The sequence below is a fragment of the Chelonoidis abingdonii genome, chromosome 14 (genome assembly GCF_003597395.2).
Source record: "Chelonoidis abingdonii isolate Lonesome George chromosome 14, CheloAbing_2.0, whole genome shotgun sequence".
NCBI lineage: Eukaryota > Metazoa > Chordata > Testudines > Testudinidae > Chelonoidis > Chelonoidis abingdonii.
The window spans coordinates 19516335-19531426 of record NC_133782.1 but is presented as its reverse complement, the minus strand read 5'-3'; the positions used below and the strand labels follow the sequence as shown (position 1 = coordinate 19531426).

The window sequence follows — 15092 nt, the reverse complement described above, 5'->3', positions numbered from 1 at the left end:
CACAGGAGTATTGCCAGCGCAAACAGTGGCTATTAAATACTCCTGCCATCTCAGGGACACAGCAAAGGTGTGGACAGGTAACCTCAAGGTGGCATAATGCCCACGTGTGCGGGGAGAGTGTGCTTCCTATTCTGATGGAGGTATACCATGCACACACCCCTGGGGTGGGGGCTTGAGACCCAGGGCAGGCACTTGCTTGTGCAGTCAGACAGCAATATAGCTGCAAGGGAGGCTGATGCTGGGACATCTTCCCTCCCCAGCTCTTCTAGGAAGGTGATTCTCCAACTGTGGTTCTGTGTAGCCAGCCATTGCTCAGACAGATCAGCCAGCCTGAATGTTACCAGTGCGCCAGAGCAGAAAGAGCCTCTTGAGCTCAGTGTCGGGGAGTGTTGCTCATGCAGCTGGAGTGCTCAGAAAAACTATTCAGCTCCTTTATTAAATTACTCTGTATTAGAAGGGCTCCTATATATACACATGGTTTGATGCATGACATATTTAAATATACTTGTGAAATTGAATGCCTTGATTAAAAAATGTGCTGAAGAGCTACTGCTGAGCACTCCAAATCAGAGGACAAGGGTGCCAAAGTGTATACGCTGATTGAAAGCTCCCCAGGAGTCCTTTCAAAATAGAGATTGCAAATTAAACAAATAATGTTTGATTGATTATGTTAATATGGCTGGGACCAATCTCCTCTCACCAGGTTTACGCCTCCCAAGCTTAATGGCTGCTCCTTAAATTGCAGCGATTTCATTTGCTCCCAGATTGTGTCTCTAAACTAATTAGCTCAGAGAAGTAATCTGGACCAGATAATTTCAAATGAGCCATGTTTTACTTTATTATTGAGCTGGAGGTTCATCCACTCTTCCTCAACTACAAAGCTTAGTGGCTGTCCAGTTATTCAGATCTCCAGCACAGCTTTATGGAGCCTGAGCATTATAATTGAACTGTATTGTTACTTATTTTTAATAATATGTTCCCTCCTCTTTATGAGGGTGTTTGTTCCTGATTTGTGGCTATGTCTCCGTTAATGGTGCCTATTTTAAAGGGATTGCAAATGGAGCAAAGAGAGCTATTAAATTTGCAGTCTGAGTCCCACAAAGAGGATCTCAGCAGTATTTGCCTCTTGGCTATTTGCCTGCAGATCCTGGATGGCAGGGGCTTGGGCTCCAGAGATCAAATTCAGCCTAGCTAGGGTGACCAGACAGCAAATGTGAAAAATTGGGACTGGGATGGGGGCGATAATAGGAGCCTATATAAGACAAAGACCCCAAAATCGGATGATTCAGGATAAGAAACAAGGGCAAGTAATCACATTGAGAAGGGTTTGTAGGATCGAGCTCTAAGATAAATGTATTAGGGCTTGGCTACATTAGACATTTCAAAGCGCTGCCGCGGCAGCGCTTTGAAGTGTGAGTGTAGTCAAAGCCGCTTGTAAACCACATCCCTTACGGGTGTAGCGTGCAGCGCTGGGAGCCGCGTTCCCAGCGCTGCCACCCTGATTACACTGACACTTTACAGCACTGCATCTTGCAGCGCTCAGGGGGGTGTTTTTTCACACCCCAGTTGCAGCGCTGTAAAGTGCCAGCTTAGCCAAGGCCTTACTGTTGTAAAGTGAAACAATTAACAGAGAATGAAGGCAGAGCTCTATGGTGAGAGCAAAAAATGGTGAGGAAATGTCCACAAGAGGGAAGGAGTGTGCCCGACCCATTTCCAAGAAGTACTGTGAACACAGAATAGCTGAGGGGACCAAGGAAGTTAATCCAGTAGTTAAAATGCATCATGATTACCAGCTTCATTTCTTAGGCAGATTGATCTTGGGATCTTTACCTGTGGGAAGGAAGGTTAAAAACCATACCAGGATTGAACCCTGAATAACTCTGACTTGATTCTGTTATCGATTCCTCTCAAAGTTACTAACTGCCCAATCCTGCCAAGCTTGCAGTATGCGACCAGCCCCAATAAGGTCAATGGGGCAAGGTCCAGGGGGACGAGCTTCTTGTGGGAGGAAAGGTTTGCCAGGATGAGCCCCGAACACCCAAAGCAGATGCCTCGACCATAGAGTTAAACAAGAGCTGTGAAGGTTTGCTCCTATTACAGGGAGAATGGTTAGTACCAAGAGCTTTTCCTCCCTCCAGTTTAAAGAGAAAAAGCCAAAATTTTAAGCATAATTTTATGAATTTATTTTAGCTTCCATGTTTTCTGATAACTACCTCCACCTCGCCCAGTCCTTGAATATAACATGCCCCCTACTGGCTCAGTTGCACCTACTTGACAAACACTGATCCATCCTTGCCATCTCAGTTTCTCATCTCAATTGCATCTTCACCAGTATTTTTCTGACAGCTGCTTATTTAACGTTTGCTCTCTTGGCTGGCTGGCTGTTCTGTAGCTAGGGAGCAATAATATTGCTGGCTCATGCACTAACAGAGCTAAGTCCTGGACATTTTTATACTAGATATTTAGAATGGAGGACATTCTCCTCACCTGCCAGCCTGGAACACCGGGGAGGTAATTACCTTGATGGCACCAGGGTCCAGTAGCTATCTTCAAAAAGAATTGGTGCACGTCAAAACTACTTTGGGGCCATACACTGCACATAGACCTTACACAGGCAGAACACCTACCGACTCAATGGGAATTTCACTTGAGCAAACATAGGACTTAGATGCCTCCATACCTTTGTGGATCCAGGCCTTAGATCAGCAACATGGAGTGTGTAGGGCAATGGACACTATTTGACACATGCATGGGTAGGTGCTGCAAAACGGATGTCAAACCGTCTGTGGCCCACTTTATAGCAGCGATTAGAGACTGCACAGTTTGATTAGAGGCCGTAACTATTTCAAAGCAGAGTTCAGAAGGAACTAACACACTGTAAATGAGCAGGCTGTCTGGGTGGAAAGAAAGATGAGTTAGCAGGACTTGTCTTGAGGCAAATGTCAAGTTTTGTCCTAAGACAATTCAGATTTCCTCTGTAAAATCTACAAGCCTATACAGCAGGTAAAGCGAGAGGCAGTGTTGCCTAGTAGATAGAGCACTGGCCTGGGATGCAGGAGTACCACATTCTATTCTTGACCCTGCCACTGGCCTGCTGGGTGACCTTGGCTAAGTCACTTAACCTCTATGTGCCTCAGTTTCCCTATCTGTAAAATGGAGATAATGATGCTTGCTTTCCTTTGCAAAGCACTTTTAGATCTACTGATGAGAACTTGATATTGTTATTATTTTAGATAGTTGTGGTGTGCACTGCTGGGCTTACCTCTTGTCATGTAAATCTAAGAGCCTATCCTGGTAAATGAGGAGATTGCTAGTATTTGCGCACACACACACACAAGCAGATCTTTTTGAAAGGGACGTGTAAGGAAAATGTGCAAAAGAGGATCTACTGATGAGAACCACTGCAGGGATGAGCAATATGAAAGATGAAGCCTGCTGCTGAAAGACTGGAATCCCCAAGCATTGGTTCCACATCCAGATTATGGCCAAACTCAGTTGAACCGTATTTCACATGGCATCTTTGGGCATGATCCTGCCATTTGCACATCTCCTAGCTACTCTAGGGCCCTAGGATATAAATGAATAAGTAACTGTCTGGCCTGTTTCTTTTCTTCATATCCCCTTCTCAACCACATGTATAGATTTTGATTGCATATTCCTCCCCTGATCTGGCTTCAGAGTTTCCTTTAATGCCTGAATGAGAATAGAATATGTCCAGATCCACTGCGTGCCTAACAGCTCCATAGTGCAGAGCAGCGAGCTTCACCCCAGGGTACAAAAGCCCCATTTTGAAAAGCTCCCTAGATTAGAATGAATGAACCCTCTGCAGGAACTGGCAGAGTTGGGGTTAAAACCCTTCTCCAAACAAGTGCCTTGAAAAAGCTTCCAGAATTGCAGAAGAATGAAGCCACCTGGCTGCCTGCAGTCAACTGCTAATCAGTCTTAATGGCTCAGCTGCAGGATGGCCAGACAGGAATGTGAATTAGCCCCACCTTCTCCAAGAGGAAATATAAACCAGAGCTAGGGGCTGTGACTAGAAGATACTGTAGTTAGGTAGGGGGTGTTTTCTGTGGTGGAGGATGGATGCAGAGGGTCAGCATTGTTGTAGAGACAATGAGATTGGAGAGGCTGAGCTTTTTCACACACTCCTTTTCTCCCCCCTCCCCCAATAAACTACTTTTTTGAGGTTTGTAAAAGCAGTTCTACAGATAAGCCTTTCCCCTGTCACCTAAGCCTATGAATTTAAAGAGGGAAAACACCAGAGTACATGTCTTCCTGTCATTAAGGGGAAACTTGTATTGAGTAGTGGGGGAAGGAGTTCCCTGAAAGGTAGCTGGCATCAGGGATGCCCATTATCTGGGCTATTGACACTAAAATATTTGCTCTTGATCAGTTTTGCATCTTGTTTATCTCCCTCTGTCTATTACTTTCCTCCGGGTCATGTGATGCAACTAACATTTGAGCTGAACTTCCCAAGGCTGGTGGATGGAATGTGGCTGGAACTAGGAAGATGGAATTTGCTGATCTCTTATTTCTGTGGGTGCTGGCTGCAGAGAGCCTTTTCCCTCCACGGTCTGCATTAAGGGTTCTCAAACATTACCAAGTCACCACCCAACCTCAGTCTCTGGGAGTGTTTGCAACCAGGACCCAAAAGTTGCTGCTGCAGCAAGAAAACTCTACTGGAAGGACTATCCCAGGGCACAATAATACTTTAGAGTGTAATGCTTGTCCCTATCATAAGTCTCTTTCCCAAATCTGGACCTTAGCATCCAAAATCTGGGTGCCTAGCATGAACCTCCAAGCTTAATTACCAGCTTGGATCTTATCTTGCTGCCACCAGACAGGAATTACAGCTCCTGCCTTGCTCTGGTCCCCCAAACTTTCCTTGGAGGACACCCAAGACTCAGAGATCTGAGTCTCAAACAAGGGAAATAACCCTTCACTTCCCTCTCTCTCCACCCCAGACTTTCCTCTCTGGCTAACTCTGAGAGTAATGATGCAATCTCTTAATCACATAACCAAAGAAGATGTCTCCTCTATTCCACAAAGAGACAAACCCCAATATCAAGGAAACAGAAAATGAATTCCTCTCGATCTTTCCCCTCCACAAATTCCCTGGTGTCAGAGTTACCCTCTGAGATCTAACACAAAGAGAATTCCCTCCCCCTTCGTTCCTTAGTCCTACAAGAGAAACTCAAACAAGTCCTTAAAAAGAAAACTTTATATAAAAAGAGTAGAAAAAAAAGACATTAAGAATGTAATCTCTGCATCAAGTGACAACTTTACAGGGCTATTGTATAAGAAAAATGATAAACAGTCTGAATTCAAAAAGAGGATCAATTTGAAAACATTCCAGCAAAACACAACACATGTAAATACAACCAAAACAACATAAAACCTTATTTGTTTCTATCTTGTACTTACAATTTGAAAACAGAAGTTGAGAATAGAAAGAACTTCTCATTGTGAGAGACAGACAAAAAGACTCGACCTCAAAAATTTCCTCCTGAACTTGAAAATTCCATTCTGATTGGTCCTCTGGTCAGGTGTTTGGTTCCCTTTGTTAACCCTTTACAGGTAAAAGAAACATTAACCCTTAGCTATCTATTTATGACAGTCCCGGAAACACCTTTCTCCCAAACAGCCACAAAAGGGAGGGATGATGCATGTTTATGTAAAAGCGAGTGCCAAATTCTGGGTACAAAACACTAGCAGTCTGTTGTTGAAGCATCCCTGGTTTAGCAAGACAGGTTGCTTTCCTGCTCTCAGCAATGTAATTTCATACAGAGGCTTTTGCTCTGGCCTGCTTGTGCATATTGGTATATGCCTTTTGGTATTAGTCTCCTAGACATTCTGCCTTCTCCTAAATGCTACTTCTAAAAGGCCCAGTCTCATCTTTGTTCAGAGCAAGATATGGGATCTTTCTAAAAGTCGTGCTGTAGCTCAGACAGAACTTATGGGTTTGATGCAGAATGGACTGGGTGAGATTCAGTGGTTGTGTTATGCACAAGGTCAGACTGGGTGATTGGCATGGCCCTTTCTGGCCTTAAATCTGTGCACCTTTCCGTCTCCTGCAACCTCTGCCTTTTGGATGCTTTTCTATTTGTCTTGTGAACAGGGATCAGAGGGTGCAAATATCTGTTTCTCCCATTAAAAAGAAAAAGAGAACCCCTAGGATTATTTCATTCATTTTTAGAGCATCATAAGTAAGCTGTGCTCTGTACAGATAAAGAGAAAACAGACTCCTTGCAACACAGAACATCAGTCTGAGCTCAGTGCTGATAAAATACAGAAATACTTAGGGCCAGTGTCCAGTGGAGCAGCTGTTTTAAAAAGGAGGGGTGTTGAGGTCAACACAAGGTAATTCAGTTTGTCTACTTCTATGGCTTCTATCTCCACAATACCCAGGCCTGAGTTGCGACTAAATGCTGCATGAGACTGGTTGGGGTTAAATCAACTGGGTAGCACAGAGGGGTTACGGGTGTAGCGAGAGGCAGGGGTGGGGTTAAGAGATCAAAGAGAGTCATATATTAGATGTATTGGAGGAGCTGATGTCAGATCTCTGCCCTTATAAAGGAAATCAAGAGGGATGTCAAGCTCACTGCTAATTGATAGGGGGCAGACTTTGTAGGAAGACTTCTCCTGATGCTATGTTCCAGGTGTGTCAGCGAAGAGAACCTTAGCACAGTCAGATGGTGGCGAATGTAACTAGCAAACAGAAAGGAAGAGCATTTCAAATGCATTTCAGCTCTTTCTTGTCATTTCCCCTTGCCGTGAGTGGCAGAATGAGGCAATAGCTGTCCCAGACTGATAGACCCTCCTTTTTTAGCATGTGCTTTAATGCCTAGCACACTGGCTTTAATTAAAGCTGAATAGCAGTGGAGTAACTCTATGGAGCTCAGGAACATGGCTGGGAATTTCAGTCTTGTGCAGTTATCCCAGCTAATTGCCACCAGATGACATTGTGCCTTGTACTTACATGGGTATAATCTGATCCCTGGGAGCAAAGGCCTTTCTAAAGAGTGATAATTTATAAGTGTATGTGCTGCTGTACCATAGCAGCTCAGCACATAACTGCTAGTGGGCCCCTGTCCCACAGGGTTTACAGCCTAAGGGCAGGAGCCAATGCAATCCAAGAGAAGACAGGACGTACACGCAGGTGAGCCGTGGGTTTTAGAACTTCCGTGCACGTAGCCATGCAGGATTTGTGTTTTCAGTGACAGCCACCAGGCCCTATTTTGTGTTTCTCTTGAGTAGCTCTTGCTTAAATTCTGGGGAAGGATAATGAGAGTAACTAGGGAAAAAGGGGAAAGGACCAATGAAGAAAGAGAGAACAGAGCAGAAAGTATGGTTACAGGTACTCTAAATGCCTGCAGTAGATTATGTGCTGGTAGCAAGACAAGGGAGAGCAACCATCTTTACCAAGCCAGGGCCTTTCCAGAGAGGGGGTTCCCTTTGCTATGTGTCATGGCTCATTATCAGTATTCTTAAAATATTTCTTTTTCCACATTTATTTTATGCTTTCTTGTATCGAAAAGAACAAACCCCTAAAAACAAAGAAATGAGATACTAGATTGACAGCTTGGGCCAGCTGAGAGTGGTATTCAATTTAGCTAGCAGCAGAATCCACTCAGAATCCTCCCATTGACTCATGCAATGTCAATTCAGAGCTGAATTGTTTTTAGATTTTCACTGATAATTGAATTTATGGTGATTATGTGAAATTGTCAACCAATGTGACAGGTCTCTGGCCCTGTCTGCCTGGTGTAAAATTACATCCATTTACTCTGGTTGGAGATGCTTGTGATACTCCATTTGCCAGTAAAATATTTGAGAATCACCATCAATAGAATTAAAATAATTGAGGTGCAGGAGGCTATCCTGCTATTAACTTATTTTTTGACCAGACAGGTGCCCTTCACCAACATCCTCTTTTGTGAGCTGAAGGTCATCAACTTCCTTTCCCAAACAAATTAAAACTGCCTAAATGCCACTACAAAATCAGAGTTAATGCCCCCTAAGCTTTGCCTTGAGGGAGGATAACCCACAGCAGCTGATGGAACTGTATTTTGCATCTCATACTGCAGGAATGTGCCATATCCAAACTTGGACCCACTAGCTTTCTGCTGTTAGTGAATCATAGGAGTAAATGATGAATACCTCTCTTTTCCCATGTAATTCATCCCACCACTCAATGCAGAATTATTCCTGTGAGTTATGTTCTCCAAAGTTTTGTCCAGCCAAGGTTTAAATGTGATGTAACAGATCCTGCACTGGACTCTGATATTTCAGTTCTGTCTTGCAAAACACAATGTCTCATTTAAGGAGGACACCTCAGCTATAGACCATCTAATCTTCTGACTAGTTTACCAGCATCCCTGTGGATGTCTCTTGCTGCTGAAACAATTTATTTGCCAGTTGCACCTTAAAATAATGAACTGTCCATTCTTTCTCAATAGAACATAAGAATGCCATGCTGGGCCTGACCAATGGTCCAAGTAGATCAGTATCCTGTCCTCTGACAGTGGGCAGTGCCTGATGCTTCAGAGGCAATGAACAGAACAGGACAATTACCGAGTGATCCATCCCCTGTTGTCTAGTTCCAGCTTCTGGCAATCAGAGGTTTAGGAACTCCCAGAGCCTGCCAGCCAGTCCTTACTTTGCCTTGCAGGTTAACAATAGGTGCACCTCTGTCCCTGAGTCCCTTTTGAAGCATTCCCATGTAGCATCCAGTTCTCTTATCCACCGAACACTCACAAAAATCCTAGGTCTGCTGCCCCCAAAGGAGTAGTGTACACACCAAGTTGTATGATTCAGCTCAGGATCAGCACTTTGCTTAATATCACAGCAGTTTGACATAGTTATAGTGAAAACCAATAAGAAGTTTATTATCAAAGATTCAATTGATGACAAGTAAGAATATTGGAAACCAATGGTTACCTATGCAACAAAATCATAAAAGACTTTCTAGAGACAAAACTTAACAAGTTAACCTCCTGTCTAAAGAAGTTTTTTCTCATGGGCTCACTATCTTTCTTCTGGTATCAAAGAGGTCCATGTTAGTTGGGATCTGTAAAAAGTGACAGAGTCCTGTGGCACCTTATAGACTAACAGATGTATTGGACTGGAGCATAAGCTTCGTGGGTGAATACCCACTTCGTCAGACACATATCTTTCTTCTGCAGCTTTTCAGTCCAGGTTGGCTGAGATCCTGTTTTCATGACTGGTAAATACACTGCCTGTTTACTTCCTAGGCGCAAGATGATGGGGTGTCTTCTTTGCCTCATAGATATATCCTCAAACCTTATTATTTTTGCACACAGCCAGGACAGCCATCTGTGGTTTGTTTTTCCTGGGTGCTCCTTCACTGTTGACTTCACATCTCTTTGCTAACTTCTGACTTTGTATGTAAACTGACATCCATTGTGTTAGCTTACCATGCTTAATTTATATTCTGACAGAGAGAGATACGCTTCTTACCTCCTCTTTGGAGGACAACCTGGTTTTCACCCCTGCCCTGATATAGACTTTAAAACCATATTGCCAGAGGTAAAGATAATTCCTTACATACTATCAGTACATACATTTCACAGCAATATGAGTGACCAGAGTGACCCCAGCTTTCAATTAAGACTTCACATAACATTCTTTGGTGAACCAGAATGTACATCCCAGAATCAAGATAGTCCTGTAACCCCCTTGCCCGTTGGCAGTAAGAGGTTCTTGGGTCACAGCAGTTACTATGGCTTCATTTTACAGTAAGGGAGAAATTGCCAAACTGGATCAGACCCCTGGTTCATCTAGTTCGGTAGCTTCTCTCCAACAGTGGGTGGTATCCTTAGTTCTTCCTCCCTGCATCCTCAACTGCCTGTTCCTCCCTAATCACATCGGTTTGTTAGCAAATTTATGCTCTGGGAGCTTGTTTTTGTTGTTGTTTGTTCCGCAAAATGCTTAGCACACTCCTAGGTTCTGTCAAAAATAACAAATGAAGGAATGTTGGACCCAGTTCTTTCCTTGCTTGCCACCCTTGCTCTAGGGGGAAAAGTAATTTACTGTAGCCCTCAAAAGGGTACAACTTCCCCTTCCCGCTTGTAACAGCGCAGTTCTGCTGGCCATATCATGGGTGGGTAATGAAGCCACTCCCCACTCCTCTCTGGGTGAGCGTGCATGTATTGTATACGCGTGCCTCGACTCCCAGTTCAGGGAGCGCTAGACGTCCCTTTTTCCCATGTGGTGCTGAGGGAGAGGAGTTGTCGCAAGCTGGGCCTGAGTGGTTACCAGAATCACTTACAGATGTCAACTCTTCACTACAAGTACTCGATATCCACTGTTACGGTGTTTGATTGGTCTCCCTTGTCACATGGTATTGATCCTGCGTTCTGTCTGGATGACTGAAACTCATAAGCAGCAGAATAACGAGCAATGAAATTTCAAAAAGAATTCTCAGGGGAATCATTTGTGGAGCTTTTGGAATTCACACACACATTCACATATACCCAGCAGTCACCTGAAAATTCACAAAGAAGAAACAATGTGACTCTGTGAGCCAGGGTGCACCAAACTCTGCTTTTATTGACAAAATAATCATAAATCTGATGTTTTGATCAACTTTCATTTCAAATATCTCTATTGAAAGCCTCTCAACAAGAGTCCTTTCTTGCCCCCAAAAGTTTCTATATTATACATTATTTGTGCCACCCAAACGGGATTTCATGTTTACCTTGTAAACCGATCAAATAACAAATGAATAATAAAATTGCTGGAGGGCAGAATTCCAAGCAACTTCCCAAACCAAGAGCTGCCTGACTTGTGTCCACAGATTAAAGGGCCTTGGGGTTTTAATGACTTTCTGCTCACTTTAAACGTTACAAATGCAAATATAGCCACTCTGCCAGTCACTGGTGATAGAGCTTCCAGGCTCTGCTATGAATACCAGGTCTGTTGAGACATCATATTTCATTAGCATGTTTAAAAATAAGCAGCACATCAGGAAATTGCAGTAATGACACTGAGGACAGACGAAATGGGAGTTCAAAACTCAGTTTGTTTAAGAATTAGTTAAAATTCCATTTACGAACATGTTAACAATCTGTAGCTGATTGCTACAGCAATTGTGTCATTTAATGGTTTATTGAAAACATCTTGTAAAACACGTTAGCAATAAATGTATATGGGGATGAAACCAGTGTATAACACTGTTGCCTGTTAAAAGGCTTATTCAATTATGAAGATGGAAAACCAGGGCCAGCTGGAAAGGCACCAAAATTATTCTAAGGAGCAAGAAGCTGTAAGTGCAGAGGGAAGGATGCTGGAGGCTGCGTAGAGGGGACTGACATGTGTGGACCTTACTTCAGGAACACATTCCACCAGGAACCTTAAGGAAGAGAAGCAACTGCCACATCTGGCAAGAGATTAGTAATCAGAAAAGTGACTGTGAACAGCGAGAGGAGATTTGGTTGGCTACAGCTCTTTGCTAATTGTGATTATTTGGGGTCAGGGTATGTGCAGAGGGTCAGGTTCATCCTGCGATGTCTCCTATGCCTGCGTAAAGACAGGACGCCGCTGTAATAAATACAGAGGGGTAACATTAGTACTAAATATAAAGGAGTTATTCACCGAAGCTGCTGGAATCAGACCAGTCATGAAAGGAACTATTGACCTCACTACTCCTTCCTGTAGCAATTCCTCCAGCCTCATTAGGTTTATGCCATGGATGAACGTGGCCAGAATTCAAGGTGTGGCAAGGACATTTCAGAGCAGGCAGAGTCACCACCAAAAATAATTCAGAATAAGGAATTGTTTAAAATAAAATAAACCCAACAATAATTGAAAGAAATTCCTGGCTGAAATGAGATTGACGAGAAACAGGATTTAATAGACGCAGAATATTGATTGTGGCTAGCAATGTTTGTAAAGAATTTGTGAGAACCACATAGTTTCAGGTTCAAGATATTCCATAGGCTCAGGCAATCTAAATGCCTAAGCATAGGGTATTATAATTTAAGAGGGTTGAAAGACGGAGCACTGACTATTCTAAAATGAGTGGCCCAGGGGCAAAATTCTTTGTATAGAGTTCTAATACCTCAGTCCTGTCCTGGGAATTATGATTCCTGTGTAACACCTGCTCTGATTAAGATAGTGTGCACTAGATCCTCATCACTATTTTCTGCAGATTACTGAGGCAAATGATTCAATGTAAGGCCAGATCTTTAGCAGGTGTAAGTCAGAGTAGTTCTGTCATTCTCATGTGGAGTTATGCTGATTGATACAAGCTGATCCACCAAGTTTCATTTTCCAGGGATTCTAGTATCCGATGAGCATTCTGATGATCGTCAAAAGAAAGTGGAAAATAAATAAAACCTGAAACAAAATTGTTACATTCACAGAGACTTGTTAGAAGTTACCTTTATTTATTCATACAGAACTGGAAGGCTCAGAGTCCAAGCTCAAAAGGAAACTAATTTGTTTCTAAAGGCTGGCTGGATATCTGAATTTTCAGGCTCATTTTGCGTATCAGCCATTTCAGTCTATGTCGAGTTTAACTTACAGTCGATGCCCACTGCTCACCTGTTGGGTTCACGCACCTTTTTGAGCTCTTGAGAGGAGGCAGAGGGAGTTACTGGTAATTCTGCTTTATGATTGAAATTGGCAGAGCTGATCCAGTTTGGATATAAACCTGTTTAAAGTCACTACCTTAATACCCTAAGCATTGCTCTTGTGATACTGCAGGGGCTTGTTAACAAGGGACACTTTGATCTAGATTTCACTCAGCATGTCCACCAATGTCAGGTAAAATGCCTAACCACAGCCAGTCAACAATCCCAAACGTATTCTGATAATGTGTGTAGTGCTTCTTGCACATCAAACTCCATCCACCACCTCACTGGCATCGAGCAATTTGTTACGAGGGTATTTCTGGGGGTATTATAGCCCATGCGGGGGGGGGAGGGGGACAACATCACAACCCAGTGGATAAATGGCCAGATGCCGATGGTTTTAAGGGCAGTGGGGTTAGTGCTCTTTCTACATCCAGTTCTTCCTAAACGTAGACACACTTGCTATCATTTTGCTGCTGAACTTGTCCATTGGAACCTATTGGCTCATTAGGACTGGCGGCCTATTAATATGGGTTCATTGCTCTCACAAATTGAAACTACTGTATATACCTACCTCCTACCCTGCTAAACTGGAATTGTTCTCTATGTCCTTTCTGCCAGGCACAGCAGACCGGGATCATTCTAGTTTGTGGATCAGTCACAAATGGGAGAATAAGACCTGAGGTTATACAGAATTGCAAAACTCAGAAGCAGGCGTTGAATCCCATGAGGGATGGAGCTGCTGTCTTGGTTTGATTTGTTATGGATACAGGAACCAGCCATAAAATTAGAGTGCAGATCAGGGCTAAGATTTCGGTAGTGTTTGGATTCAGGGGTTTGGTCTGAACGCATCTCTAGATTGTATCTGTTTTTTATCGATTAACCAAGAGGTGGCTGGGGTAGGGGAAAGGCTGGAAAGTCCCATCCAGGTCAATAGTGATCTTTTGCTGTATAGAAATACAGGATTTGACATAGCAAACATTCCAAACAAATTTACAACCAAACCCCAGCTCAGCCAGTGAAGGCTTGTACTGGTCTTTCATTATGCCCAGTTCTTCAGTGTATTTATCAATCTCTAAGAGACCTACAAATTTATTCGAGCATAAGCTTTTGTGGGCTACAGCCCACTTCTTTGGATGCATAGCTATAAATAAATAAATTTGTTAGTCTCTAAGGTGCCACAAGTACGCCTGTTGTTTTTGCGGATACAGACTAATATGGCTGCTACTCTGAAACCTGTCATTAATATCTAAGTCGTCCATTCTCTGAGTACCTGGGGACCCCCTATCACCTCTTTTGCACACTTCAGTATACTCTATATTACATGGTTTGGCACCGTAAGCTCTTTGGGACAATGACTGTCTATTCATTACATGTACGTACAGCTTTGAATGTAGAGGGGCCCTGATCTGTATCAAGGGCCTCTAGATCTGGGATTCTCAAACTGGGGGTTGGGACCCCTCAGGAGGTCATGAGTTTATTACATAGGGGTCACAAGCTGTCAGCCTCCACTCCAAACCCTGCTTTGCCTCCAGCATTTATAATGGTGTTAAATATATTAAAACGTGTTTTTAATTTATAAGGGGGGTTGCACTCAGAGGCGTGCTATGTGAAAGGGGTCACCAGTACAAAAGTTTGAGAACTACTGCTCTAGATGTTACTGTAATGCAAATAAATAGTTATAATCACAATACTTCCCTATTCACCACAATCATACATACAGATGAAACTTGTTTACCTGTAGAATTGTATGACAGATTTTCTCATTCTAGAAGAGGAAAACAGCTGGAATTGTTGTGTCATGAATTTCTGGAGTGGCACTTGGGCTACTTTTAATGTGAGATCATTAATCATGGCACAGTTTCTATTATACCTTCCATGTGCCTACCACTGTTTTTGAGATCTTTACACCTGATGATTTTGTGTGGTGGCAGCTGTTCTGCTCTGAACTGCATGTTAATCTTATTATTAACCTCTACTTAGTGCCACAAAATATTAAGATTAGAGAAAAATTGTCTCCTGTAAGATGTGTCTTTACTCGCTCCTTTGGTACAATTTTCACATGCTGTAGTCATGGTAATTCTATCCAGATCTCTTTGTAGAATCCAATTGACGCTTTGATTTAAAATCAATGAGCAGAACTCCCAGTGATAACAACAGTAATGAGAAAGATGGTTCCTAAAGACCAATATATGTTAATGACAGGCCAGCTGTTAGCACATGAAATACATTTGTTCATAAATTCCCAAACAAACATTCCTATAATATGCATCTGAAACAACAATTTGCATTTTTAAACATTTTCTTTGCCTTATAATTATTTTGGAACAGTTAAATAAAAGACAGTATAATACGCAGCCACATATCAGACCAAAAACAAATATATGCTGTATAGTCCTCAGACAGGTCATAATGAAGTGCCTGTTCGGTTCTCAGAACAGTTCTCTTCTGTACATGTACAGCTGGATAGCTGCACATTTGTGCTCTAGATGTACT

At 42.8% G+C, this 15092-nt stretch overlaps 1 protein-coding gene across 1 annotated transcript in view; it reads left to right on the top strand.

Annotated features, from left to right (window-relative positions):
* Positions 1-15092, top strand: part of EYA2 (EYA transcriptional coactivator and phosphatase 2) — a 585490-nt gene that overhangs the window by 78050 nt on the left and 492348 nt on the right. The window lies entirely within an intron of this gene.